Source organism: Callithrix jacchus, chromosome 8, assembly GCF_049354715.1.
Source record: "Callithrix jacchus isolate 240 chromosome 8, calJac240_pri, whole genome shotgun sequence".
Classification (NCBI taxonomy): domain Eukaryota; kingdom Metazoa; phylum Chordata; class Mammalia; order Primates; family Cebidae; genus Callithrix; species Callithrix jacchus.
In genome coordinates, this window is record NC_133509.1 from 68537436 (window position 1) to 68564723 (window position 27288).

At 41.5% G+C, this 27288-nt stretch overlaps 1 long non-coding RNA gene and 1 pseudogene across 5 annotated transcripts in view; one reads left to right on the forward strand and one right to left on the reverse strand.

Moving 5' to 3' along the window:
• The first annotated feature begins 2772 nt into the window (after positions 1 to 2772).
• Positions 2773 to 4023, forward strand: LOC108593638 (centromere protein N pseudogene; annotated as a pseudogene).
• Positions 4024 to 5789: 1766 nt separating this feature from the next.
• The window catches only part of LOC118144912 (uncharacterized), a 44938-nt gene continuing 23439 nt past the window's right edge, over positions 5790 to 27288 (reverse strand). The window contains exons 2-4 of one of the 5 annotated variants that reach the window (XR_013521141.1): positions 16258 to 17677; positions 13692 to 13811; positions 5790 to 13131 (exon numbers count right to left, since the gene is read on the reverse strand). This is a non-coding gene — a long non-coding RNA (uncharacterized LOC118144912). Of the gene's footprint in view, positions 13132 to 13155; positions 17678 to 27288 lie in introns of those variants that run through there. The other 4 variants (XR_008474379.2, XR_013521140.1, XR_008474380.2 and 1 more) reach the window with 4 other exon arrangements.

Here is a 27288-nt window from a genome sequence, read left to right on the forward strand (position 1 = left end):
AAATTGCTACTTGAGGAATAACTAATTTAGTAATAGTTCAGAGTAATGCATTGCATTATTAGATTCAAAGTGGTGTTTTAAATGACATTCTATTAGCAGAAGCTGACAGCCAACAAAACTTAGATGGTATTTGGCTCCCTAAGAGAAGGCAAACCATGAGCATGCAGATTTTTTTTTTTTTTTTAAGAGATGGGGTTTCACCATCTTGGCCAGGATGGTCTCAATCTCTTGACCTTGTGATCCACCTGCCTCGACCTCCCAAAGTGCTGGGATTATAGGCGTGAGCCACCGTGCCTGGCCTTTGAAAAAATTTTTATTTTGAGATGGAGTATGGCTTTGTTGCTCAGGCTGGAGTGCAGTAGTGCAATCTCAGCTCACTGCAACCTCCACCTCCTGGGTTCCAGTGATTTTCCTGCCTCAGCCTGAGCTGGGACTACAGGCTCGTACAACCACATCCGGCTAATATTTTTTTGTATTTTTTAGTAGGGACAGAGTTTTACCATGTTGTTCAGGCTGGTCTCGAACTCCTGACCTCGGGTGATCCACTTGCCTCGGCCTCCCAAAGTGCTGTGATTACAGGCGTGAGCCACTGCACCCGGCAGCATGTGGATATTTTAATTAAAGTTGAATACAGAACTCACTGTGCTTGGTATTGAACGTCTTGGTACTACTGTGGCCCACTGTTTGAGTCTTAGCCCTGACATTGTTAAATGCAAGCAGCTAGGGAGAACATAGTGGCTTGCTTCAAAGAAAGGAAAAAAAGCACTTCTGACAAAACCCCAGAAGCTAAGGTTATTCATGATTATAAAAGCAGTAAACACAACCTGTGAATGTTGGTTCTATCTTTTATAATTTTAGAAAAATATTGTTTGTCTGTCCTTTGATTTTATGAGGCAATTTTGAAAAACATCAATCAAAGACCTGCTCTGAATCTCCAGGTGTGAAAACAGGGGATGATGGGAAATCCAGATGGTCAAACTATGGGCAGAGGTTTTATATTTGTGATTGGTAGAGAGAAGGAGGCCTGTGTCTGAGGGACAACAAATGGGAAATGCCAACTTCATCACTTAAAGTATTATCCTCACTCTCACCCCACAATCTGGAAACAAGTGACGGTGTTGCTCTGTGTAACGATAGCGGATCTCTTCCAGATTAGGAAGACTGGACAGAACCATTTAATTACTCTTTGGGTTAAGATGTAGCCATCATTATCTCCATTAGTTAATTAGAAGAGTTATTGCTGCCAGTGACTTTAAAAAATAGTAATACTATTAGAATTTTTAAAATTACACATACATTCCTTAATTCCTTTTTTTTTTTTTTTTTTGAAACAAAGTCTCGCTCTGTCACCCAGGCTGGAGTGCAGTGGCACAATCTTGGCTCACTGCAACTTTTGCCGATTCTCCTGCCTCAGGTTTCCAAGTAGCTGGGATTATAGGCACCCCCACCCCACCACATTCGGCTAATTTTTGTATTTTTAGTAGAGATGAGGTTTCCATGTTGGACTAGGCTGGTCTTGAACTCCTGACCTCAGGTGATCTGCCAGCCTCAGTCTCCCAAAGTGCTGGGATTATAGGTGTGAGCCACTGCGCCTGGCCACATTTCACAATTCTAAAAGGCAATAAGTGTTTTTAATAATGAATGATTCCAGGCAGAGCACGGTGGCTCACACCTGTAATCCCAGCACTTTAGGGAGCAGAGGCAGGCAGATCGCTTGAGGCCAAGAGTTCGAGACCAGACTGGCCAACATGGTAAAACCCTGTCTCTACTAAAAATACAAAAAAATTTAGCCAGGCATGGTGGTATGTGCCTGTAATACCAGCTACTCAGGAGGCTAAGGCAGGAGACTCACTTGAACCCAAGAGGCAGAGATTACAAGTGAGCTGAGATTGCACTGCTACACTCCAGCCTGGGTGACAGAGCAAGATTCCATCTCAAAAATAAAAAAAGATGATTCTAAATAGACATGCAAACTGATACACACATACATGTATGCATATCTTAAGCATGATTGCATTTTTAAGTAGCAGGACAAAATATACTTTGAAATAATTAAGCATCTTCCTCTGGAAAATACCCCATGCTTAAGAGATCTCACTGGCAGTTCAGGCATTTCACCCCACCCCCTACCTCAGGCAGGTGCTATTCTTTTGGGTAGAAGCAAAGAGGGAGACTCATTTAAGACCAGGAAGCCAATACATGAGAATGAAAGGAGAGAGGAATATGGTATCATCACACATCAAAATCTATTAAAGTATCCAGTCTAGCAGATCACTCAGTCTTTGGAGTTCCTTTTATTTATCTTGGAGTCTATGTTTGTCTCAATTTAGATTACTGCTAAAATGGAGAAAAAATACCCCACCCATGAAGCAGCTGAATTAAAAGAAAACATAAACTGACCTTTAAAAATAGTTTGAATTCAGCTTCTTTGGGACGGGAGACTGTAAGATTGGCTAATGCTCAAAAACAGTAATTTTCCTTTATTTAACTCAAAGTAATAATTTACCTCAAAATGAAATCACAGTTACTTATAAAGATGATGGTATCTGGTTTTTCATTTGGAAGTATTTTCCAGAAAGCAACTCAGAAATGTACAAAGTTAAACCTATACACACATTGGATGTATGCGGTCAGGAGTATGCTTTGTTTACCTGTAACTAATTTTAACTGAATTGCCCTTCTTTTAAAGAAAAATGTGCATCAGATGGGTGGGAACGGCAGCTGAGGAGTGAGACAGCAGGATATGCGGGCTATGTGGATATATCCAAAGGGATGGATGAGACTGCTGCTGAGTTCATCAAGAGGACCATCTTGAAAAATCCCCATGAATGAACTGACAACAATCCTAAAAGCCTGGGACTTTTTGTCTAAAAATCAACTGTAGACTATAAATTTCCAGCAGAAAAAGAATCTGTAGTTCAGCACTTGGTTCAGCTGTGTGAGGAAAAGCATGCAGGTCTCAATGATACTACCCTGTTAGACATCATTTCATCAACACCAGAAAGTGTGGAATGTTTTTCAGATGAGTAAAGGAGCAGGGGAAGATGTTGACCTTTTTGATATGAAACAATTCAAAAATTCCTTTAAGAAAATTCTTCAGAGAGCATTAAAAAATGTGAAAGTCAGCTTCAGAGAAACTGAGGAGAATGTAGTCTGGATTCAAATTGCCTGGGGGAACACAGTACACTAAGCCAAACCAGTAGAAACCTACCTACTTGGTATACTACTCCCAGATTCCGTATGCCTTCACATCCTCCTCCAAGATGAGGCGCAATATGCCACTTCTGGGTCAGGCGCTGACAATTGCTAGCAAACACCATCAGATTGTGAAAATGGACCTGAGAAGTTGATATCTGGACTCTCTTAAGGCTATTGTTTTTAAACAGTATAATCAGACCTTTGAACTCACAACTCTATGACACCCCTACAGGAAAGAAGCCTTGGACTAGATATAAATATGGATTCAAGGATCATTCATGAAAACATAGTAGAAAAAGAGTTCAACAAATAACTCAGGAAATGTTTGGAGATTATCCTCAACCATGACTAGAATTTGCACAATATAAGCTTGAAACGAAATTCAAAGTGATTTAAATGGGAGCATCTTGACTGAAAGGGAAGAACCCCTCCGACGCCTAATAAAGTTCTCTAGCCCACATCTTCTGGAAGCATTGAAATCCTTAGCACCAGCTCGTATTGCAGATGCACCCCTTTCTCCACTGCTCACTTGCATACCCAAAAAGAGAATGAATGATTTTAAAATTAGAGATAAATAAGATGTGTATGGTTTCATAAACATAGCTCCTCCTTCATGGCATTGCACGTGCACTTCAGTTAATGGCTGGCTGTATAGCTTCTGTCTGTAAACTTGTATTTTAGAAAATCCTTGCTATTGAATTTTTAGAAATGCTTATATAATTGTTGGGACTGATTTATTCCTCCATGATATGCATCCTCTCTCGCATATCCTGCTAACTAACAGTTGTGGCATTTGAGATGACAGGACATACATATATATGGCCCCACACTTGACCTTGAGTGCTTGAATGCTCTGAAATCGAGCATTTGGTACAGTGCTGGAGACTTTGGGGCTTGTGTTCTTTTTCCCACTGCTGTCTCCTCTTGATTCTGGGGAGGTCAGATTCCAGCCGCTGGTTTCCAGAGATTGATTCTTAAGCCTTAGATCCACAGAAAGAAGCAACAGGAAACTATACTCACTCAAAACTTTTCAGAAGAATCATGAAATTGGTTCATTCAAAGGACAGAGTTGAGTCCATTGTGCTATTGTTGCAAGAGGTTGCATATTTGGTGAGTCAGTTATATAAAATAATATTCTTGTTATAAATATGATACTTTTCATAATGTTTTATCACGTGTATAACACTCAAACTGACAAATATTATACTGACTTATGAATAAAGATAAAAAAAGAAAAATGTGCATCACTTTCATTTGAGTTTTTTGTTCAACTCAAATAAAAAAGGTGACAAAGAATTAATAGCCTTAATTCAATTTTTTTAAATCTTACAAATTAAAGATAAAAGAAAAATGGTCAAAGGACAAATAATTTTGACATGGCCAATAAACATTTGAAACAACACTTAACTTCATTAACAATCTAAGGAGTACAAATTATAACAAGTATAAGGTACCATTTTTCACTAGTGCAGTTGGAAAGAAAAATTTTAAATAATAATAATGTTAGGGAATGTATATAAAAATAAATGCAATGATGTCCACTGCTAGTATAAATGTAGTGAGTATTTGCGTGTACATATACACATCCACATATATAACTTCAAAAAGGTATTGATTCAAATTGATTATATATATGCATATATAAGTATAGGAATATATACAAATATATGAATGTGTATGTATCTAGATACATATTAAATATATTTATATTTATATTTAGAGGGCAATAAGCATTTGAAACAACATTTAACTTCATTAAGAATCTAAGGAAGAATCTTCCTGAAGATTCTTAATGGAATCAAGAAATGGAATGGACCACGAAGAGATGGTCTTCATGGAATTCCCAGCATACTTCATACCAGAGAGAGAGAGAATATAACATCCATTGTTCTCCATAACTATTCTCATTACATTAAGAATGAACAACCAGGAAGTGCAAAGCTCTTGCAGCCATGAGCATATCTGAAATGTGATTTCTAAAATTCATGTCCTGTATGTTACACATGCACGCACGCACACACACACACACACACACACACAGAGTCATGTGTGTTTTAAAGTCTTAAAAGAGTGCATATTCTTTGATTCAAGAACTAGATATCTAGAAATTTATTCAGAAATAATCACAGATATGCTCAAAGATATAGCTACAAGAATGTGCATTAGACAGCTATCAAAAACATTATCAAAAACTTGGACACAGCCTAGATGTCCAACAATAGAGAGTTGCTTATGTTATAAAACATTTATACAGCAGAACACTATGCAGAGGCAGAAGAATATTTAATGTCCATAATATATTAAACGAAAAGGAAGCCAGGCATGGTGGCACACACCTGTAATCTCAGCACTTTGGGAGGATGAGGTGGGAGGGTCGCATGAGCCCAGGAGTTCGATGCTGCAGTGAGGCACAGTTGTGCCACTGCACTCTAGCCTGGGTGACAAAGTGAGACCATGAGAAAAGAAAGAAGAGGAAGGAAGGAAGGAAGGAAGGAAGGAGGGAGGGAGGGAGGGAGGGAGGGAAGGAAGGAAGGAAGGAGGGAGGGAGGGAGGGAGGGAGGGAGGGAGGGAGGGAGGGAGGGAGGGAGGGAAGGAAGGAAGGGGAGAGAGAGAGAGAGAAAGGGAGATTTCAACACTATTTATTGTATTATTTCAGTTTTGTATTTACACAGTGAAAATTATAGAAAAACAAATGCTATTGGTGCTTATCTCTGGGAACTGGGATTATTGATGATTTTGATTTTATTCCAATTGTTTACCTGTCTTTTCTATAATTTCATATATTTTTAAAAAAAAAAAACAGCTTTGTTGAGATGTCATTCACATATCATAAAATTATTATTTTTTTTCTTTTCTTTTTTTTTTTTTTTTTTTTTTTGACAACATCTTGCTCTGTCGCCCAGGCTGGAGTACAGTGGTGTGATCTCACCTCACTGCAACCTCCACCTCCCAGGTTTAAGTAGTTCTCCTGACTCAGCTTACCAAGTAGCTGGAATTACAGGTGCATGCCACCATGCCCGGCTAATTGTTTTGTATTTTTAGTAGAAACAGGGTTTCACCATGTTGGCCAGGCTGGTTTCAAACTCCTGACCTCAAATGATCTGCCTGCCTCCACCTCCCAAAGTGCTGGGATAACAGGCGTGAGCCACTGCATCCAGCTATTACTTTTACAATTAAGAAAAAAAGCAATAACATTATTCTTACTGATCGAGGTAAACCTCTTTTGGGCAAATAATTAATCAACATTTCATCTCAATTATTTTAACATTGGGTTCATAGCCAGCATTTATCCAGCACTTTGCATTCTGCAATGCACCTTTACTTTTATACAAGGTTCTTCCAGCCAAGTGGACCTCATTGCACATAAACAAATAACGACCTGCACTTGTTAAGGTGCAAGTAATTAAGTCTTGTTGGGGGTCTTTGCTCTCTCTTACTGGAAATTTCACTGTGAATAAGACAAATAGAAATATGTCATGTCTGTCCTTCTGACACACTGTGGGTTTTCATAAGATTCTCAGCATTACTCCTACCAAAGAGACAAAGAGAGAGAGAGAGAGAGAGAGAGAGAGAGAGAGAGAGAGAGAGAGAGAGAGAGAGATTAGAGAGAATATAACAATCACGCTGGAAATACAAAACCCTGGCAGCCACAAGCATATCTGAATATGTGATTTCTAATATTCATTTCATTTTACATTAACACACAAAACTACCTTATTAAAGGTGAATAAAACCTGCATCCAGAGACACTTAAAATGTTGGCCAATTCCTCACTGAAAGGACCTCAATGATGGCAGGAAATTTGAAGAGGGCATGGAGAGAGGTTTGAAGGCTTTGGGTTACCTTCTTGGCTTGAGCACATCACACAGTCTCAGAAGGCAGAAGGAGCCAATGTGTTGAAAAACAAGGGTCAGTACAAGGGTTAAATGAAAGTGAAATCATGCTGACCCAGAAATGCAAATCAGTGTGCCTTAGTTCTCTGTAGAACTTGTGTTGCCTGAACACTCTATTCTTTCTTCAGATTACCTAGTGTCCCAAGAGAGGCTTCAGTGATTTCGAGAACAGTGATGCAGTGTGGAGAGATGCGGCAGGCAGCGGCAGAGTCTAATTGTATTTGAGAAGCATCTCCACAATTTATAGTGGTCTTCTTACAGGGAAAAGCAGGCGGCCGGTTTTGAAGTTCATTTCCCTTTCTTTATATTGCTTTTATTATCTTTCCCAGCCCAAATTCAAAGCTCAAAATCGGAGGTGATTTTTAAACACTCTCTTAACCAGTCATCAAAGTAAGAACATGCGCACTTAGAGATTTATAACGCTCATACGCATTTTGTTCTATAAAGTTGCAGGATGCAGGAAGCTCCTGGTTGTTGACAGAAAGCTGCTTGAAATACAAATTTCAGGTACACAATATGATTCTCATCAGTAATGGAATTAGAAGGAAGAGAATAAGGGAAAATGGAGGGAGAGAATAGGGGCAGGGGGACAGAAGAGGTGATAAATCAGAGATGAGTGCCAATTTTAAAGAAAAAGAACAGAAGCTAAGAACTTATTAGAGGGACTCAGGAAAAGAAAATTAAACGAGGTAAGCCAAGAATAGATGGCAAAGGGATTTATGAATGTGCATGTAGAGCCAAATGGCTTGGGTCAGAACGATCACTTAATTTCTGGGCAATTTTAAGCAACCTACTTACCCTATTTGCCTGTGCAAACTAGGCTGGGTACCGTGTGAGCCACTGCAGCCTGGTTTGCCTTCTTTTTAAAAAATAATTGGCCAGGTGAGGTGGCTCATGTTTGTAATCTCAGCACTTTGGGAGGCTGAGGCAGGTGGATCACAAGGTCAGGAATTTGGGACCAGCATGGCCAATATGGTGAAACCCTTCTCTACAGAAAAATCACAACAAAAAAACTAGCCAGGCATGGTTCCACGTGCCAGTAGTCCCAGCTACTCAGGATGCTGAGACAGAAGAATCACTTGAATCCAGGAGACAGAGGTTGCTGTGAGCTGAGATTGCACCACTGAACTCCAGCTTGGGCAATAGAGGCTCATCTCAAAACAATAATAATAATTACTATTATTATGAGAAGTCAAGTTCTGAGATTTGCATACATGGTATTTGCTCTTTTTCACACATTTGATGGCCCAATTTACAAACTTTTAGGATAAGAATGCAATACAGATTTTGCAAATAATTCTTAAAGGCCTTCGTTTCATAATGAACTATGGAATGCAGAGACAAGTGAGACACTGTCCTTGTTCTTAAGGAGTTCAAGGTCTAGAAGGAGTGACAGATCTGTATTAGAATCCAATGAGGCGGTGTGTAATAGCTGGGCAGGAGGAAAACTCTCAGGTCTGGAAAAAGCAGTTGCTAAGTTTCAAATTGGAAAATGAAGCATGGGTACTACTTTCAAAGGCGAGGCCAGCCCCATGTTCTGCAGGTGAAGGATCCTACTTAAGTTTGGGGCTGGAAAACCAGCTGAATAGATACTGTCTCAACTCCATGACAGAAGATAAATGTACTCTCAGGGTCCAGGTATAATAAACACAGACAGACAAAAATCATTATTAAATTGAACTTTTTTTTTCAGGGAGAGGGGTGTGTCTGAAATGTTAAGTCTAAAAAAGAGTATTTGCCAAAGAAAAAGATTTCCTATTATTAGCATCAAATTAGAGAACTATTTGTACAGCCAGGAAAGTCATGGATATTGTGTCATATGGTTGACATCCATGAGTTTGTCTCATAGAAGTAACTTGAAAAAAATTCACAGAATTCCACTGGGCACTAAGAAGGCTATGAGCTTTCAGTGTCAGCTCTCCAAGGAACTGCAAACTCAAGGAGCCAGCTTACTTCACATGTTCTTGCACTTTGTAAAATTACTTTGGAAATTTAAATTAAAACCGGTTCTTCAGTAATGATCTCTGTTTTCATCTTTGCAACATTAAGTATGTGGTTCATTTTCTGAGTGTTTGCCACAAGATTGGGAAATTAGGGCTATTGAACATAAAGCAAAGCTAATTCTAGGAATTTCCAAAGTCAAACACAATTCCTAGAATATCTTTACATCAGGGAAACTTGAGGGTAAGTTCCAGAGAGTCCGCTTTCCAGATGGCACTGTCCTCCAATAACTGAAATGATTAAGGCCTGAATATTTGCTGAATTGCTTGAAATAAGAGTTTAGCCTTTAGCTAATAGGTTCTGTCAGTCTCCTGAGTTAACCAAAACGAGTTATTGGCTTCTACTTCTCTTTCTAGCAGGCTAGTGCTATTAAGTAGAAAAAGTAATTCTATTAATGGAAAAATGGGTGTCCAACACATTCTCTAAGACCTGACTCAAATGTCACCTTCTGGTCTTTACACATGGCTCTTCTGGAGTCTTTGCCACAATGAACGGAAATTGTTTCTGGTATCCATGTGCTCTTCTATATCATTAGCTCCTCAAGGGCAAGTATGGGAAGATATGCATTTTGGGGACATAATGCCTGACACATAGTAGGCATCCAATCTGAATTAAATGCATACACATCAAACAGGGAGAAAACAACATACAGATACAATCAGCAAGACAGGTGGCCCAGAGAAGCAATGAAATCTCACCCACCCTTTACAAGGGCATACAAAAAGAGAAAAGCAATGAAAGCTACTTGAGATTGTGGTGACACATCCAGCAGGCTGCTGAAGAAGCTGGATGTCACCCAAGAACCAGGTGTGAAAGCCAGTCCTTTCTCCCTGCAGCCTGCCGCTTCTCCTTGCAGGTGACCTTGCTTTGCTATTTCCCCTTAGGTCTGGCTTACTGGTCTAGGCGATGAACAACTCCAGAGGCTGGATGTGCTTTCTGGGACAAGTCTCAAGCACATGCCCAGGGATATGGCTGGAGTGTGTACCCATTATCCCATACATAATTAGGTATGTATTGGAGGTCCTTGTTGTTTCTTTTTAGTTTTAATGGAGAAGGGAGAGGAAGGGATTTTACAGGCAAAAGCATCCATAAATGAACAATGTTGCCTCTGAATGGGCCACATGCTTGAGTTAATAAATCTAGTTGAACAGCCTCCGAAAGATACACTATGAAGTTTCAACACCTCATTATACAAGCCTTTATCAAGCAAGAAGGAGGGGTTATAAATTCTATACCAAACCAGAGTTTCAAGAAAATCTTACATCTTTTTACTCTGATGCTTTTCAAAGAAAATTTGTGTCTTTGTAAACACTCCTGGAGGTTGTTTCTATAAACATAATTGTTTAAACAATCTTTTAGATTAGATGGGATAAACAGTGCCAGAAATGGTATACAATGTTTTAATTTCTAACTTTAGTATTTACTTTAGCAAACTGCAATTCCAAATTTGAGGAACACACATTCTTGAAAACTTTCTTCATTTTTTAAATTGGGAATCAAAAATTTTAGAGCTAGCAGTGGCCGCATCAGGTATCTAGTCCAGTGTACACGTCCTGGACTTCCTCCTGCTGCACAGAAATAGAAAGAACCAAGTTCACCAACCTTTGTACTGCCATGACTCTAATAAACAGGATTTGGCCAGGCACAATGGCTTATGCCTATAATTCCAGCACTTTGGGAGGCCGAGGCAGGTGGATCACCTGAGGTCAGAAGTTTGAGACCAGCCTGGCCAACATGGTGAAGCCCCATCTCTACTAAAAACACAAAAAAATTAGCCAGGCATGGTGGCAGGCACCTGTAATCCCAGCTACTCAGGGGGCTGAGTCAGGAGAATCACTTGAACTGAGGAGGCAGAGGTTGCAATGAGCTGAGATCATGCCACTGCACTTCAGCCTTGGCAACAAGAGCAAAACTCCATCTCAAATAATAATAAAATTAATAATAATAAACAGGAATTGATTACAGAGTACTAAAAGGTAGTATTTTCCGAAATGTATTTTGTATAAAACTAGAAATTTCTGGGTATACATATATTTATATATATATAAAATATAAAAAAATATATATTTATATATATATAAAATATAAAATATATATATATTTATATATATATAAAATATAAAATATATATATATATATTTGAGACAGTCTCCCTCTGTCACCCAGGTTGGAGTGAAGTGGCACAATCTTGGCTCACTGCAACCTCCACCTCCCAGGTTCAAGCGATTCTCCTGCCTCAGCCTCCCAAGTAGTTGGGACTACAGGCACGCACCACCACGCCTGGCTGATTTTTTGTATTTTCAGTAGAGACATGTTAGCCAGGATGGTCTCAGTCTCCTGACCTCGTGATCTGCCTCCTGGGCCTCCCAAAGTGCTGGGATTACAGGTGTGAGCCACCATGCACGGCTTGAGATAATATTTTTAAAGATTATGTAATCAGGTAAGTTTTACAAGTACAAGGCTGAACAAACCTTTAAAGCTCTTTTGTTTTTATTTAAAACTGTCAGACTTCCCAGAACCTTTAAGATGCTAATGTGTACACCATGAATATCCAAGAAAAAAGTAAAGCATACAATGGAAAGGGCTCCAACACTCCCTTTTTTAATAGATCAAAGTTTAGGAAAGCTGGCTACAAGGTGTTCAGCGCTAATATATAACTGCAATTTGTGGAAGCTTTTGGCTTCTAACCACAGACACAGAATGTAAATTTGTCCTTGAGCTTCCTAGTAGCCAACACAAAAATGTGATACATTAATAGATTAAAAGTTCATGGTGTTCATCCAATGAAAACAAACTGGTTTTGTATGTAACTATGATTTGGTAATCAAAATAATAATACTTTTTTAAATAACAAAAAAATTAAAGAAAAAAAACAGTTGTTCCAAAAGCAATAACTATTTTCAATACTGCTCCTCAAGAGTATTCATAAAGAGGATCAGGATATCGCCCTTAGCAACACCCCTCTTCAGTGCATAAAGTAATGGGTTTGCAGACAGTCTGATCCTTTCCTGGTATATTGTCACAGTGCAGTTCAGTGGAAACAGGTGTACGAGAAGCCACACCATGCGCCACATGTTCACGGCTCTTAGTTGTCTAGCTTAACCTAAGACTCTGGGCCCACTCTGCCACTAACCAGTCACTCCTATCTCTAAAGATGAATCATTTGCCTACTGTGGAGTTGAACTAGACGTTCCCTGAAATCCAGTTTCAAAGTTCTAGAAGTCTATAAGATCTATTTGTTTTTCAGAAAAAAAATTCAAGCTTCCAGTGTCCTTTAAAAGTATGAATTAAAACCCGTATGTATGTGTGACTAAATTAGTTACACTGATAGAGGATATGTTTTACACATCACTAATTTTTTTTTGAGAGAGAGATGGAGTCTCACTGTATTGCCCAGGCTGGTCTCAAACTCTTGGGCTCAAGCGATCCTCCCACCTCAGCCTCCCAAAGTGCTAGGATTACAGGCATGAGCCACTGTGACCAGCCACATTACTAAAACCTTGAGTACGCTATCAAAAATTTGGAAAAACTAAAAGGAAAAGAGAGAAGCTAAGAATAGAAGTAGGAGAGCACCAAAAATAATTCTATCCTCTTGAGTATTTTGCTTTAAAGCAACCTTAATTTCTTTAGGAGGCCTTATTAATAATAGTTACAGAAATAATTATAATAATTTGCTTTAAATCAGCCTACGGTTTCTTAGAAGATAATGATAATGATGATAGAAGCAGCAGCAAGTACTTATCTGGTGCTTCTTATGCATCACATCCTATTGTAAGCATTATATATAATTATACTTTTAATTCTCACAGTAACACAGAAAGGATAATAACCCTATCCTGTTTCACAGATGAGGAAGTTGTGATTTGGAGGAGTTGAGTAACTTGCCTAAAGTCATGAGGGTGGGAGCAGCAGATCAGGAATTCAAGCTGGATCTGGAGTCGGAAGTTTAACTAGCACACGCTGCTGCCTCCCGGTCAGTTCCTGCGGTAGGTGACTGCTTGCTGCTGGTGTAGATGTCTGCACTCCAGCTAGACATTAGCTATGAGAGAAAGCACCCCCTCTTTCAAAATAAGACCTTGCTGAAAAATAAATGTGAGCTTTCTAGGAAGAGCAGCTCCATAAATGCAGAGAATAATAAAGATTTTAATGGTTGATGATTATTATTCCAATAATACTAATAATATAACAAAACAATTCTGCAGTTCTCTTGAAAAATTAAAGGTAGCTTCCAGCATGACAATACAGTAACTATTAACTCCTTTGGTAAAGCCTGAACTAACAGACCACCCTGAAAGTCAACAGACTTCAGACTGCAAAGTGAGAACAAACTTCACAAGGAGCAAACTGTTGGGGAACAAAGGAAGGCCTTGGTTTCACTCTCAGACGTGCAACTTATGCACAGACACTGGGTGCCCATGCTGTCCTTCCTCCAGGTTAACACAAAACACTAGTCTTTTCTCCAATATCTTCTCTTTCCTTCCAGCCCTTCTCCCTTCTCTTCTCCTCCCCTCCCCTCTCCTGTCAGCATGTACCTTCCTATTCAGGGACATAGGAGAGGGGTATATTTGATAGCCTAGCACCATTCTAACATAGACTCACATGTTGTAAGCACACATTCAGGAAACATGTTCATACTTCTAAAACCCTTCATTAGAGGATCTCAAAGCACTTTTCAAACTGGAATTAATAATCTCTTCCCCTGAATTTTCCTCCTTAAAGCTAGAAGAAGAAACACAACAATTATATGACTTACTCCTAAAACTACTACCAGCATATTCTTTGAAATCCTTAAGCCACCTCCCCAACACATGCACACCCACATGTGCACCCACATGCAGAGAGTGGAGAAAGAGGGAGAGAGAAACTAAGACATTGTTTAAATGGTGGCAAGGCTGGGAAATTCTTCACTCTGATCTTCACAGTAGGGGTGGGGCCCGTGTCATCTATATACCATAAGTGTCAACAAGGACCTCAAGTTTTCTTGCACACCATTAATAGAATGAGTGGGAATATATTTCCATTTGTGAGGTTGCCTGTCATCCATCTTAGCCAAACCAGGCTTTTCTCATCTCCTAGTCCATTTTGTAGTCCTGAAGTGCTGAGCTTCTCCTATAAATAACTGTGCATTTCAGAACAGGGTAAATTTGTTCTTAAAAGTGGGTTATTTTCAAAATTAATGAAACATGTTTGGCCCATTGGAGTGAGCTATAAAACCTAGGGAATTTTCTTTTTTCCTTTATTTATTTATTTATTTTTGAGATGTAACCTCACTCTTGTCACCCAGGCTGGAGTGCAATGGCACGATCTCTGTTCACTGCAACCTCCGCCTTCTGGGTTCAAGTGATTCTCCTGCCTCAGCCTTCTTAGTAGCTGGGATTACAGGTGCCTGCCACCATACCCAGCTAAGTTTTGTATTTTTAGTAGAGACAAGGTTTCACCATGTTGGACCAGGTAGGTCTCAAACTCCTGATCTCAGGTGATCAGCCCACCTCAGCCTCTGAAAGTGCTGGGATTATAGGCGTGAGCCACCACGCCCAGCCAGGAAATTTTCTTAAAACGTGTGGATAACCTACATCATCAGCTAACTTTTGCTTACCTTGTGCTACCTCCCTTTGGTTTCTTTCCTACCTGGAGTACTAAGTCGAAACAAGACCATGAAGAAACCTGGGAGCTTCTGTCCCCTGAATATTCCCTGAGGCTTCCTCCCCAGGGTCCTTCTTCCAATTCCAGCATCCAGCCCCAGTGGCCCAGCCTAGCCACAGGGATAACCTCAGGCCATTTTGAGTTGGTCCCTAAGGGAAGAAGCTGTACTTCATTTCAGGGCAGACTGTAAGGGTCATGAGCCCCTTGAGGCCCACGACTTCACATCATCCATCATCCAAGGGCTTGGCATCTCAAGCACCATCACATATACAGGCATACCTTAGCGATACTGTTCAGTTCCAGCCATTGCAATAAAGTGACTATCACAATAAAGCAAGTCACACAAATGTTTTGGTTCCCCAATATATATAAAATTTATGTTTACACTATACTGCAGTCTACTAAGAATGCAATGTGCCTGGCCAACATGTTGAAAACCCTGTCCCTACTAAAAATATGAAAATTAGCTGGGCATGGTGCCAGGTGCCTGTAATCCCAGCTACTCAGGGGACTGAGGCAGGAGAATAGCTTGAACTCAGGAGATGGAGTTGCAGTGAGCTGAGATTGTACCACTGCACTCCAGCCTGGGCAACAGTGCAAGACTCCATCTCAAAAAAAAAAAAGAATGCAATAGCGTTATGTCTTTAAAAAAATGTACATACTTTAACTAAAAAACACTTTATTGTTCAAAAATGTCTGAACAATCTGAGCCTTCGGCAAGTCATATAATATTTTTGCTGGTGGAGGGTCTTGTCTGGATGCTGATAGCTGCTGACTAATCAGGCTGGTAGTTGCCAAATGTTGGGGTGATTTTGGCAATTTCTTAAAATAAGACAACAATGAAGTTGCCACAACAATGGACTTTCCCTTTCTGTAACATGAGATGCTGTATGATAGCATTTTACTCACAGCATAACTTCTTTCAAAATTAGAGTTAATCCTCTCAAACCCTGCTGCTGCTTTATCAACTAAACTCTAAATCCTTTGTTGTCATGTTAACAATGTTCATAGCACCTTCATAAGGAGCACCTTCATAAGGAGGCCATCTCAAGAAACCATTTTCAATTTGGCACGGTGGCTCACACCTGTAATCCCAGAACTTTGGGAGGCCAAGGTGGGTGGATTGCTTGAACCCAGGGGTCCAAGACTAGCCTGGGTAATGGGGTAAAACTCTGTCTCAAAAAAGTACAAAAATTAGCCAGGTGTGGTGGCACATGCCTGTTATCCCTGTTACTTGAGAGGTTGAGATGGGAGGATCACCTGAACCTGAGCCCGGGAGGTGGAGTTTGCAGTGAGCTAAGATCATGCCACAGCACTCCAGCCTGAACAACAGATCAAGGCTCTGTCTTGAAAAGAAAAAAAAGAAAGAAAGAAAGAGAGAGAGAGCACGCGCGCACAAGTGTGTGTGAGAGAGAACGAGACAGAGAGTGAGAGAAAGAAAAAGAAAAGGAAAGGGAGAAAGAAAGAAAAAGCTTTCTTTGCTTATTCATAAGAAGCAACTCCTTATCTGTTTAGGTTTTACCATGAGATTGCAGCAATTCTGTTACATCTTCAAGCTCCACTTCTAATTTTAGTTCTCTTGCTCTTTTCACCACATCTGCAGTTACTTCACTCACTGAAGTCTTAAACCCCTCAAAGTCATCTGTGAGGATTGGAGTCAACTTCCTCCAAACTCCTGTTAATGTTGATATTTTGACTTCCTCCTGCGAATAAAAACTGTTCCGAATGACATCTAGAATGATGAATCTTTATCAAAAAGGTTTTAATTGACTTTGCCCAGATCCCTCAGAGAAATTACTATGGCAGTTATAGCCTTATGAAATTCATTTCTTTCTTTTTTTTTTTTTTTTTTTTTGATATGGAGTTTCGCTCTTGTTACCCAGGCTGGAGTGCAATGGCGCAATCTCGGCTCACCACAACCTCCACCTCCTGGGTTCAGGCAATTCTCCTGCCTCAGCCTCCCGAGTAGCTGGGATTACAGGCATGCGCCACCATGCCCAGCTAATTTTTTGTATTTGTAGTAGAGACGGGGTTTCACCTTGTTGACCAGGATGGTCTCGAACTCTTGACCTCATGATCCACCTGCCTCGGCCTCCCATGAAATGTATTTCTTAAATAATAAGACTTGAAAGTCGAAATTACTCCATCTATGGGCTTCAGAATGGACACTGTGTTAGCAGAGATGAAAACAACATTCATCTCCCTGTATATCTCCATCAGAGTAGTTGACTAATTCATTGAGCACTGTCACTGAGCAGTAATATTTTGAAAGGAATCTTTTTTTTTCTGAGCAGTAGCTCTCAACAGTAGGCTTAAAATACTCAGTAAGCCAGCTGGGCACCATGGCTCCCGCCTGTAATCCCAGCACTTTGGAAGGCTGAGGCAGGGACTGCTTGAGCTCAGGAGTTTGAGAACAACCTGGGCAACATGGTGAGACCCCATCTGTACTAAAAATACAAAAAAGCAAAAAAACCTCAGCAAACCACGTTGTAAACATTGCTGTCATCCAGGCTTTGTTGTTCTATTTCTAGAGCACGGGCAGAGTAGATCTAGCATAATTCTTAAGGGCCCTAGGATTTTCAGAATGGTGAATGTACACTGGCTTCAACTTTAAAATCACCAGCTGCATTAGACCCTAACAAGAGAGTCAGCCTGTCCTTTGAAGCTTTGAAGCCAGGCATTGACTTCTCTTTAGCCATGAAAGTCCTACATGGCATCTTTTGCCAATATAGGGGTGTTTCATCAACACTGAAACTCTGTTATTTCATGTAGCTCCCTTCATCAATAATCTTACCTAGATCTTCTGGAGAACTTGCTACAGCTTCAACATAGCACTTCGTTCACTTTGGACTTTTATGTTACGGAGATTTCTTCTTTCCTTAAACCTCATGAACCGACTTCTGCTGGCTTCCAAATTCTGCAGCTTCCTCACCTCTCTCCGCCTTCATAGAATTAAAGAGAATTAGGACCTTGCTCTCAATGAGGCTTTGGCTTAAGAGAATGTTGTGACTGATTCAATCCTTCACCCAGACCACTCAAACTTTCTTCATATCAGCAACACGTCTGTTTTACTTTCTTATAATTTATGTGTTCACTGGAGTAGAATCTTTAATTTCCTTCCAGAATCTTCCTTTTGCATTCACAAGTTAACTATTTGGTGCAAGAGACCTAACTTTCAGCCTGTTTGAGCTTTTGACACACCTCCTTCACTAAGCACTGTCATCTCTAGCTTTCCATTTAAAGTGAGAGACACATGACTCTTCCCTTCACTCGAACACTTAGAGGCAATTGTTGGGTTATTCATTGGCCAAGGTTTTTTTTTTTTTTTTTTTCATTGGCCAAGTTTTAAGAGTAGGAGGAAACAGTGATTGTCTCAGGGAATAGGGAGGCCTGAGGAAAGGCAGAAAGATGGAGAAATGACCAGTCAGTAGAACAGTCAGAATACACACATTTGTCTTGTATGGGTGTGGTTCATGATCTCAAAACAATTACAATAGTAACATCAAAAATCACTAATCACAGATCATCGTAACAGGTAATAATAATAATAATGAAAAAATCTGAAATACTGTGAGATTACCACAAAATGACATAAAGTGAGCACATGCTGTTGGAAAAATGGCACACAGAGTTGCTAAAACCTTCAATTTGTAAAAAAATGCAGTATCTGCAAAACACAACAAAGCGAAGCATAATAAAAAAGTATGCCTGTGGCTTGTCGCCCTCCACAGTGAGCAGAATACTCTGAAGAGCAGATTTTGACCCCAACAGCTGTGATCTATCAGATTTAGAGTCTCATCTGTATCTCACCATTTTCTAGGAATTGTATGAGTTAATGTCATTCCTACCCTGCTTCAGGTATCATATTAGAATTCTTGCTCTCGACATTTCAGGGAAGGGGAGTGAGACTTTGAAACTCTTCTCCGCCTTGGGAAGGGGAGTGAGACTTTGAAACTCTTCTCCGCCTTGCCTTTTGTTCTTCTGGGTGTCCCTCCACCCATTTGGATATGCATTGTCTCATTGTTTTTCTTTCATTCATGCATCTTAGCAACCATTATTGAGCACTTAGTGTGTACAGACTCATGCTGGAGACACAGTGTGTCCTGTCCTCTTGGAGTTACATTCTTGAGGGCAGACAGTAAACAATCAGGCAAATAGCTGCATCATTACCGAATCATGATACATGCTTTCTTAGAGTACTAGATGCCATGAAGGAATATAACAGGCCGATCTAACGAAGGACACTTGTGCAACAGCATTTGTCAGGCCATCTGTCCTGAATGCTTGGCCCAGTGGGTGCCACAGCTACAGCATGCTTCTCATAGTTGCCTTCCAGTTCTGGTGAGAACTCCTTAAAAGAAAAGCAGCTGTCATTCAGGGTTTGCCTCCAAAAGAAATCAGGATTGGCATCCTCCTTCATTTGCTTTGATTTGTAGAGTCTGAAGAGACCTCAAGAAGCCAGATCACCTGCCTTGAAACTCTGGGGCATCATTCACATCGTAATCTATGAATGGGGCTTCCAGAATTGCACACACAGCCAGTTAATGGCAAACCCTGAATTTTCAAGTAAAAATTTTAATTTGATGGAAAGATAATTGAGCAACTGTGACCTTACAGAACATTTGTTGCCACTCCTCTCCCATTCTACCTTTAAAATGACATTGGAAGAGATTTCAACTATCCTCAATAACTCTCTCTTCAGGAAGCAGGAAAATCACCTTAATGAATTCCATGCTTTCTTGCTTTGCTTTGTGATGGTGGACACTGCCCTGAACAGAAACCTTTGGTCAGGTGGCTTAACCATTCCACTATGAAGGAAGGAAGGCAGGAGGAGAAAACAAGGAGGGAAGGAAGGAAGGAAAAGAAGGAAGAGGAGATGGAGAAAAAGGAAGAGAATGAGGAGGAGGAGGAGAGGCTGGGATGAAAGGATACTTGAGGCCAAAGTTCAAGACCAGCCTGGGCAACATAGCAAGACCTCATCTCTATAAAAAATTAAAAATCAGCCAGGCATAAAGGTGTGCACCTGTGCTCCTAGCTACTCAGGAGGCTAAAGAAGGAGGATCGCTTGAGCCCAGTAGTCAGAGTGCAACAAGGTAGGATTGTGCCACTATGCTCCAGCCTGGGAAACAGAGCAGGATCCTGTTTTAACAACAACAAAAATAAATAGGAGGACAAAAAGGAGGAGAAATAGAAATAAAATAAATATTTAATGCAATATTTTACATTAATTAAAAAATTCCATAATGAAAAACGATCTAAATTTTCAAGAAAGACAGGCTCAATATCACTGATTTTTCCTTTTGCTGAGGTTCCAATGTACCTCAGCATGACCCTGACACCCGCATTCATTTGTGGGAGTGTGCTGGCTTTAGTTGTTCTTCCTAAGACTCAGGTGAATATCTGGAGCTGGTGTGTAGTAGCTAGCGAGAGCCTATTCTATACGACTCTTTCCAACTCCACATTAAGAACATGGCATTGATATCAAATATGGTGAGAGTATTTAGGGAAACTGGCTAAGGCTACAAATTAGGGGCTTTTCCCCATAGAGAGCTGGTTTACCAACATCTACTGGAAGGCTATTTACTCTCTGTTAGGAACAAACACTAGTGAGGTAGGTTTTAATTAAAGCTGTCTCTACTGTGGGTACAACGGACATCTGGGCCTGGCTAATGCTTTGTTATGGAAGCTGCCCTGTGCGTTGCAGGATGTTAGGCAGCATCTCTGGCTTCTACCCTCTAGATGCTGATAACACACCCCATTACCCCAATGGTCACAGCCAAAAGTCCACAAACACTGCCAAATGTTCCAGGGGGCAGGGAAGCGCTGGGGAGGGGATAGCAATTTGTTTGATTCAAGAATCAGCAGTGATCAGAAGGGACAGCCCAAACTGAAGAAGCCAGAATGCCATGCAAAGCAGTTCTTTCCTGCACTTTCCAGCATGAAGAGGTGGCAGTTGTAGCCTGCTGACCTTGGAAGAAGCCTACCAGGTGGTGGGGTTGGGGAGGTGAGGGAACAACTTTCCCAGTTCCTTGGTGGAGGTCTGTCAGACCTCTCTTGTGCCTGAGGATTGGCCTCTGTAGATAAACAAACATTTGGTTCATTTGATGGGTAATCCAAATTATGATTAGAAACAGATTTCTTAGCTTGAGACTTGTTTGGCCAGGAATAAAACCATACACACAAATCCCTAATCACTTTCCAGGAAGAGGCCTCTCTTGAACTGGGATTGGGGACAAAAGCCTTTTCTTGAACTTTTAATCTTTTCATATATTCTTAGACCCTTGTGCCTCTCCTTGAAAAAAGGAGGCAGCTTCTAGCCAAGTTCAGAGTCTCTGAGCACCCTCCACTGCCAGTGCAAGGTCCGGCTGTGGTGTGTGTACAAAGGGTGGTCACCTGCCATCAGAAGACCTTGCATGCCAGATTTCTGATTTTCTAATCACCAAGATTTTGAATGAAAATGAAATAATCTTTGAGATGGCATTCAAACTATTTTTAAAGACTATTTAATTTACCATGTTTAAAAACAGTTGGCAAGAAATTTTTAGCCACTCCATTCCATGTCACACATATGCACACACACACACACACACTCATTTTGGCAGCAGCTGTAGCCAGATGGTATCTTCATCCTGGATGCCTCTTGATTCCCAACACAAAGCTGTTGAGTCGGCCCTCATGTTTTCCAGCTGTTGTTTGCAGAATTAGAAGCTGGGCAACTGAGGGAGAAGAGACAAAGCTGGGCTGAGTGAAAGAGGACAGACCCAGTGTATCCCTTTCTTGGAATCTCAAAGCTCCAAGGACTGTGTTGGGAGAATCAGGACTGGTCATCCAGGCACCAGGAAACACTCATCAACCTGCTGTCACTCATGCAATCAGAAACCCAAGTCTTTCTTCAGGTGATTAAGGAAACTAAACAACTTGCTATTTCAACTAGTATCCCTGGGATGACAACTCCCACATCTTTATCTTTAGCCTTGACCACACTCTTGAGCTCCAGATCTGAATTTCCAGTGTCTGTTAACCAGGCACAAATGTACATCCCACCAGCCCCTCAAATGCAATGTGATCTACAAAGGGATCACCATCCCCAGACTAGCAGCCCCTCTTCTGGGGCTCCCCCTCTCAGCGGTATCCCTCCCTGTCCACACAGGGTTTTGAAGCCTTGGGTCACCTTCAAAGACACCTTCTCCAATATGATACCCACTCTCTCTCTCTCTCATATCTACCTCTTATTTTCATTTCTATGGAAACAATTCTCTCTCCCACCTAAATGACTGTACCATTCTGGTACCCGTCACTCTGTCTTACCCAGACACTGTTTCCTAAACAGCTCAAACATTGCCTCCTACTTACCAAACATCAGTGGCTCTTCCTGAACTATAATGCTCCTAAACAAGATTTTCAAGGGCAGCCATGGTTTATCTGCAACCCCATTTTGCTATCCTCACCTGTCCTTGGGTCCTTCCCTGTCTTTCAGCCCTTACAAATTACTTGTCTAATGTGTGAGATGACAAACACACCCTACCCTTGCTAAAGCTACTTCCTCATCCCTTTTTCTGACTATTAACATTAGTCCTAGATTAAATGCTGCCTCCTCACCCTGGAAAACCTGTTTCCTCTTTGTTCCTATGATACTTTGTAATACATAACATATATTTTAATAGGCTTTATTCTTTAGAGCAATTTACATTTCACATATACTGGATGGAGGGAGGAGGCACAATACCTACATCTACTAGTTAGTTGCTTGGGAAATAGTTGTTGAATGAAAACCAATTCCTAGAAAAAGACAGCCCAATGTCACAGGTAAGATTAACTTCAGGGGCAAGTATATCAAAAGCACAATATATAATAACAGGGTGTATGGGGAGGTGGGGCCAGAACCACACCCCCTTTTTTGGCATTGAGAAAAGGGAGGAGGCCCACCCCACATTAAATCTGCAATTCCCTCAGGGATCCACCACCTTCATCTGTGGGAAGGATGGCAACTAAGCAATGTCCCAATGACTGCGCCGTCACAGAGGACAACCTGAACACTGCCCCAGGGCTAAGAGTTCAGAAACCAACCCCCCAGCAGTTCACCAGGCCAAGCGCACACTACTGAGCTTTGTGCCAAAGAGTTCCTTAACTGTGGTAACTTGATACTAAATCTTCCCTTGGTGCTGGTCACATATTTGAACTGTGTTTCTTCTACCTGAAATGATCTTTTTAAAAAAGCCTCAGAAGACTGCTGATGAGAGTAATTACAAGGAAAACACACTTCCTAAGCCAAAAGTTACTTTAAGAGTTTTTGACCCTGTTGAAGTGACTAGAAAAACAGAAAAGGTGGAGAGGCCAATGCATTATTATTATTTTTTAAACTCATATTCAAATCTTACTCATTGAGCACCTACCTTATTCACAGAAGTTACTGGATCTGTCACATGTCACACGAGGTAAGTGGCATTATCTCCTTTTCAGAAATGAGAACACTGAGGTTCAGGAACATGTATGTGAGTTTACTTTGTCTCTTAATTAGTTCGTGTTTAAAGTGAGCCCATGTGTACTCAAACCTATAGTGTCTTCCACACAAAGAATGGTACGTGTTTGACAAATACGTACTGAGCCTCAACAGTAAGATATTCTGCCCTTTTACAGAAGACATGCTTTTTCTCCTTTCCATATACCAGAAGCCACCTCCTCTGGCCTCAGAACCCCTACATGACAAACAAGAGAATGAGCTCTCAGGCTTCCACCCACAAGCCCAGAGTCAGGCCCCACCTCTGATGCGCTCCCAACCTTCAATTGACTTTATCTGGCCTAAAGTCCTCCACGGCCTTACCAAACGTTCCTCAGATTGCAGAGGAAGGTACAGAACACTCCACCCAGGCTAGGCGCAGTGGCTCATGCCTGTAATCCCAGCACTTGGGAAGCTGAAGGGGACAGATCACCTGAGGTCAGGAGTTAGAGACCAGCTTGGCCAACATGGTGAAACCCCATCTCTACTAATACAAAAATTAGCCAGGTATGGTGACAGGTGCCTGCAGTTCCAGCTACTCAGGTGGCTGAGGCAGGAGAATCACTTGAACCTGGGAGGCAGAGGCTGCAATGAGCAGAGATCACTCCATTACACTGCAGCCTGGGCAACAAAGTAAGACTTTGTCTCAAACACACACACACACACACACACACACACACACACACACTCCACCCAACCTTCCTTTCTTCACTCTAGGATCAGACTTACAGTTTGACGACTGTCTGAGCTTCCTCTAGCTCCCTTGCCACTTTCTCATAGACTATCACACCTACTAAAATCCTGGCATGTTTGATACTGTCTTGATGTCTGCTTCTTGGGGGACTGGGGACTAACATACCCCAGTTTTGGCTTTAATAAATAATTTGTAATCTTCATTCCCTTAAGAGTATTTAGCAAACACCTATTATGTGCTGGGAATACAGCAGTGAACAACAAAAGCATATGTGCCCTCATCAGTAACAGATTAATCAAATAATTACAAAAATTAAAAGTAGAGGGAGCTGTGATGAGATGTGATGGACTATTCTATGGGGGTGGGAGATAATCACCTGAAGGATGAAGAGTTAACCAGGCAAAGGTGTGGAGTATTTCAGGCTGATACACAGAAGGTACAAGGCCCTGGGTGCTCCCCAAACAAACAAAAGGACTTGGAGAAGGCTTCAGACAAAGGAGGGGAATGCAGAGTAATGAGACTGAAGAAAACTGCCCTGAAGAGACTGAAGATGATGGCCTTGTGGGCCACCTTGGGAATTTGGAAAGATAATTTCTCTTTCTAGAGTGCAAGCTCTTTGAAAGCAATTACATTGTAGCAGCCCTCTTTGCTAGTTCTAGTATAGTGCCTTGCACAATGCAAATGCTCACTAAACATTTGTTGAATCAAAGTAATAGAAATTGGTAAGCAAATAACTCGACTTTTTGCATTATTCTCCCTATCACCAAGGGTGAAGCAAATCAGCCAAATGTGTCAACCACATAGAAGCTTCTTCCCCCTGCTGGCTGATAAACCTGATGATGACAATGAGGGTAATTCTCAGGCATTGGTCTAATTTTTGGAGAGATACAAGCAGAGAGATGCTGCAGAAGTATGAACAACTGTGATTAGGAACCATCTCTGGATCAAACTCTTGTCCAACCACCGGCCCAGCCAGGCACCATGGCCCCTGACTGTAATCCCAGCACTTTGGGAGGCCCAGGCGGGTAGATCACGAGGTCAGGCATTTGAGACCAGCCTGGCCAACATGGTGAAACCCCATATCTACTAAAAATACAAAAATTAGCTAGGCATGGTGGCACGTGCATGTAATCCCAGCTATTTGGGAGGCTGAGGTAGAAGTATTACTTATACCTGGGAGGTGGAGGTTGCAGTGGCCTGAGAGTGCTCCACTGCACTCCATTCTGGTCGACAGAGTGACACTTCATCTCAAAAAAAAAAGAAAAGAAGGCAAATACTGGCCTTACCACTTCCTACTTGGGTGACCTTAAGTTACCTAATGTCACTGCCTCTCAGTGTCATCATCTGTAAAGCAGAATTGATCACACTACCTCCATGGGAGCACTGGGGATAGGAGAGGATACAGGAAATTGCTATAGAAAGCACCTTCAGCACACTGCCTGGCACAGAACAAGCATCCAATAAATGGTACCAATTGTTAATATTCACACATGGTCCTCTCTACTGAGATAAGAGAACATGCACAGGGAGACTTCCCAAACCAGGGGGAGTTGTCACAAACTGTCATCAGAACTGCATGGGATCACTTCTGATGCAAGAGGTCAGCTTTGAGGACCCGCTGGGTAGGCTGCAAACCTTGAAGCCTGGCCAAGCCCATACTTACACTTTACACACTTGGACTCTGAATCCCACAGCAGTATTTAAATATAGATCTGAACATCAGACTAGACAGTGCCCCACTAATATGTGGGTATATGCAACATGCTCACACGGCAAACAGCAGCTGGGGAAAGAAGGACACACTGCTTCTAGCTTTTCTGTCCTGGAGGACAGAGGCTGTGCCTTTTGGCTCCATTTCAGAGCAGCAAAAGGCAGCATTATGAGCAGACACGGCTTAGTTCCTGCTTCTCGGGTTTGTTTTCCCAAGTGGGACACTGCAGTTAGATGCCGAGCTTAGAAAAAAAATGCCTATGAAATCAAAAAGGATAAAAGGAGGGAAAATACCTGGCTTCTGCCCCAAATGCTGTGCCCTAGCTGGCCCCAGCTGCCTTGGAATGGGGCAGGGTGGTTGGGATGTAATTGCCTGGGCAAAGATATGAGGTATGCAGGCCTACGTGCACTGCCTCACACATCACGAGGCTGGGAGGGGCTCTGTTTAGTCAGTGTCCAGCTGATAACGGCCTGAATCCTTAAGATGCCAGCTGCCTGCCAAGCTGGACATGTCCAGGCAGTGGCACCCAGAGGTCCAAGAGACAGAACAAAGGGCCTGTTATTGAGCAGCCCTGTGTAAGTGTGTCATCCTTACTGAAAAAGGTCTTGGGCAGGCTGGCAGAGAGGCTATGTCCCAGGAAGCCTAGAATTCTGGAATGGAGACTGTCAAATTCTAAAGGGGCTCTCTGCTGGCAGATTCCTGTCGGTGATTCAACCTGGGCTCTCTCAGTAGGATCTGGCGCTTGGGCCATACCTTCCTAAGAGTATTCTTTTCCCTGCCTCCCACTGTTGCCAGGCCCAGCTGGTGCTGGCTCTCTTAGTGCCCTCTTGTTTAGGGGGACTTCATCCATCAAGGCCTAGAACCTTCCCTCTCCCATTTTCACCAGGACATAATAATATTAATGATGGCTAACACATATTTAGGACTTACATCAGCCACTTACTGCTCTAAGTGCTTTACATATATGTTGACTAATTTACTCATCACAGCCACCCTATGAGATGTGTACCATCGTTTTCCCATTTAACAGATGAGTAAACTAAGGCACAGAGAAGTTAGATACCTTACCCAAAGTCATGTAGCTAGTAAGGTGGCAGGGCCAGGAAGCAAGTCTTGGTAGTATGAACCCAGAGTCCCTGCTCCTAAACATTATCCTATATTTCCTCTTGGTTCATATTCAAGTCTTACTGATTAAAATTAGTTCAAAAGCAAGCTAGGCCTGCTTTTTCAGAATGAATAGCCCTCAAGTTCAGAGCTGGGATTTCATAATTTCCTATTTTGTGTATAGTAAAGTTGAGAAATGTCGATAAATTAGGAGAGGCTAGGAAGGGAAGCTGAGCAGCTCAAAAATGTGATAACAGCTTTATAATGAAAACTTTGATCCTTTTAGCCAAGTGAGAACTTGGACAAAATATCCCTCTTAGTACAAGCTATGCCTTATATTTTCTAGTTTAAAAGACACTTGTAATTCAGTTGGGGGAAATGGGTATGCAGTTAGGAAAAGCAGCTTATGGTTTGTGTATAGCACTCTCCACCCCCACCACTACCCAGGCACCTCAGCCCAGGGAGAAATAGCAGCATTACAAATCTAAACATTGTGGCCAGACTGGTGAGCCATTCCCAGAAAGAAGGAATCCTCTGTAGCCATGGA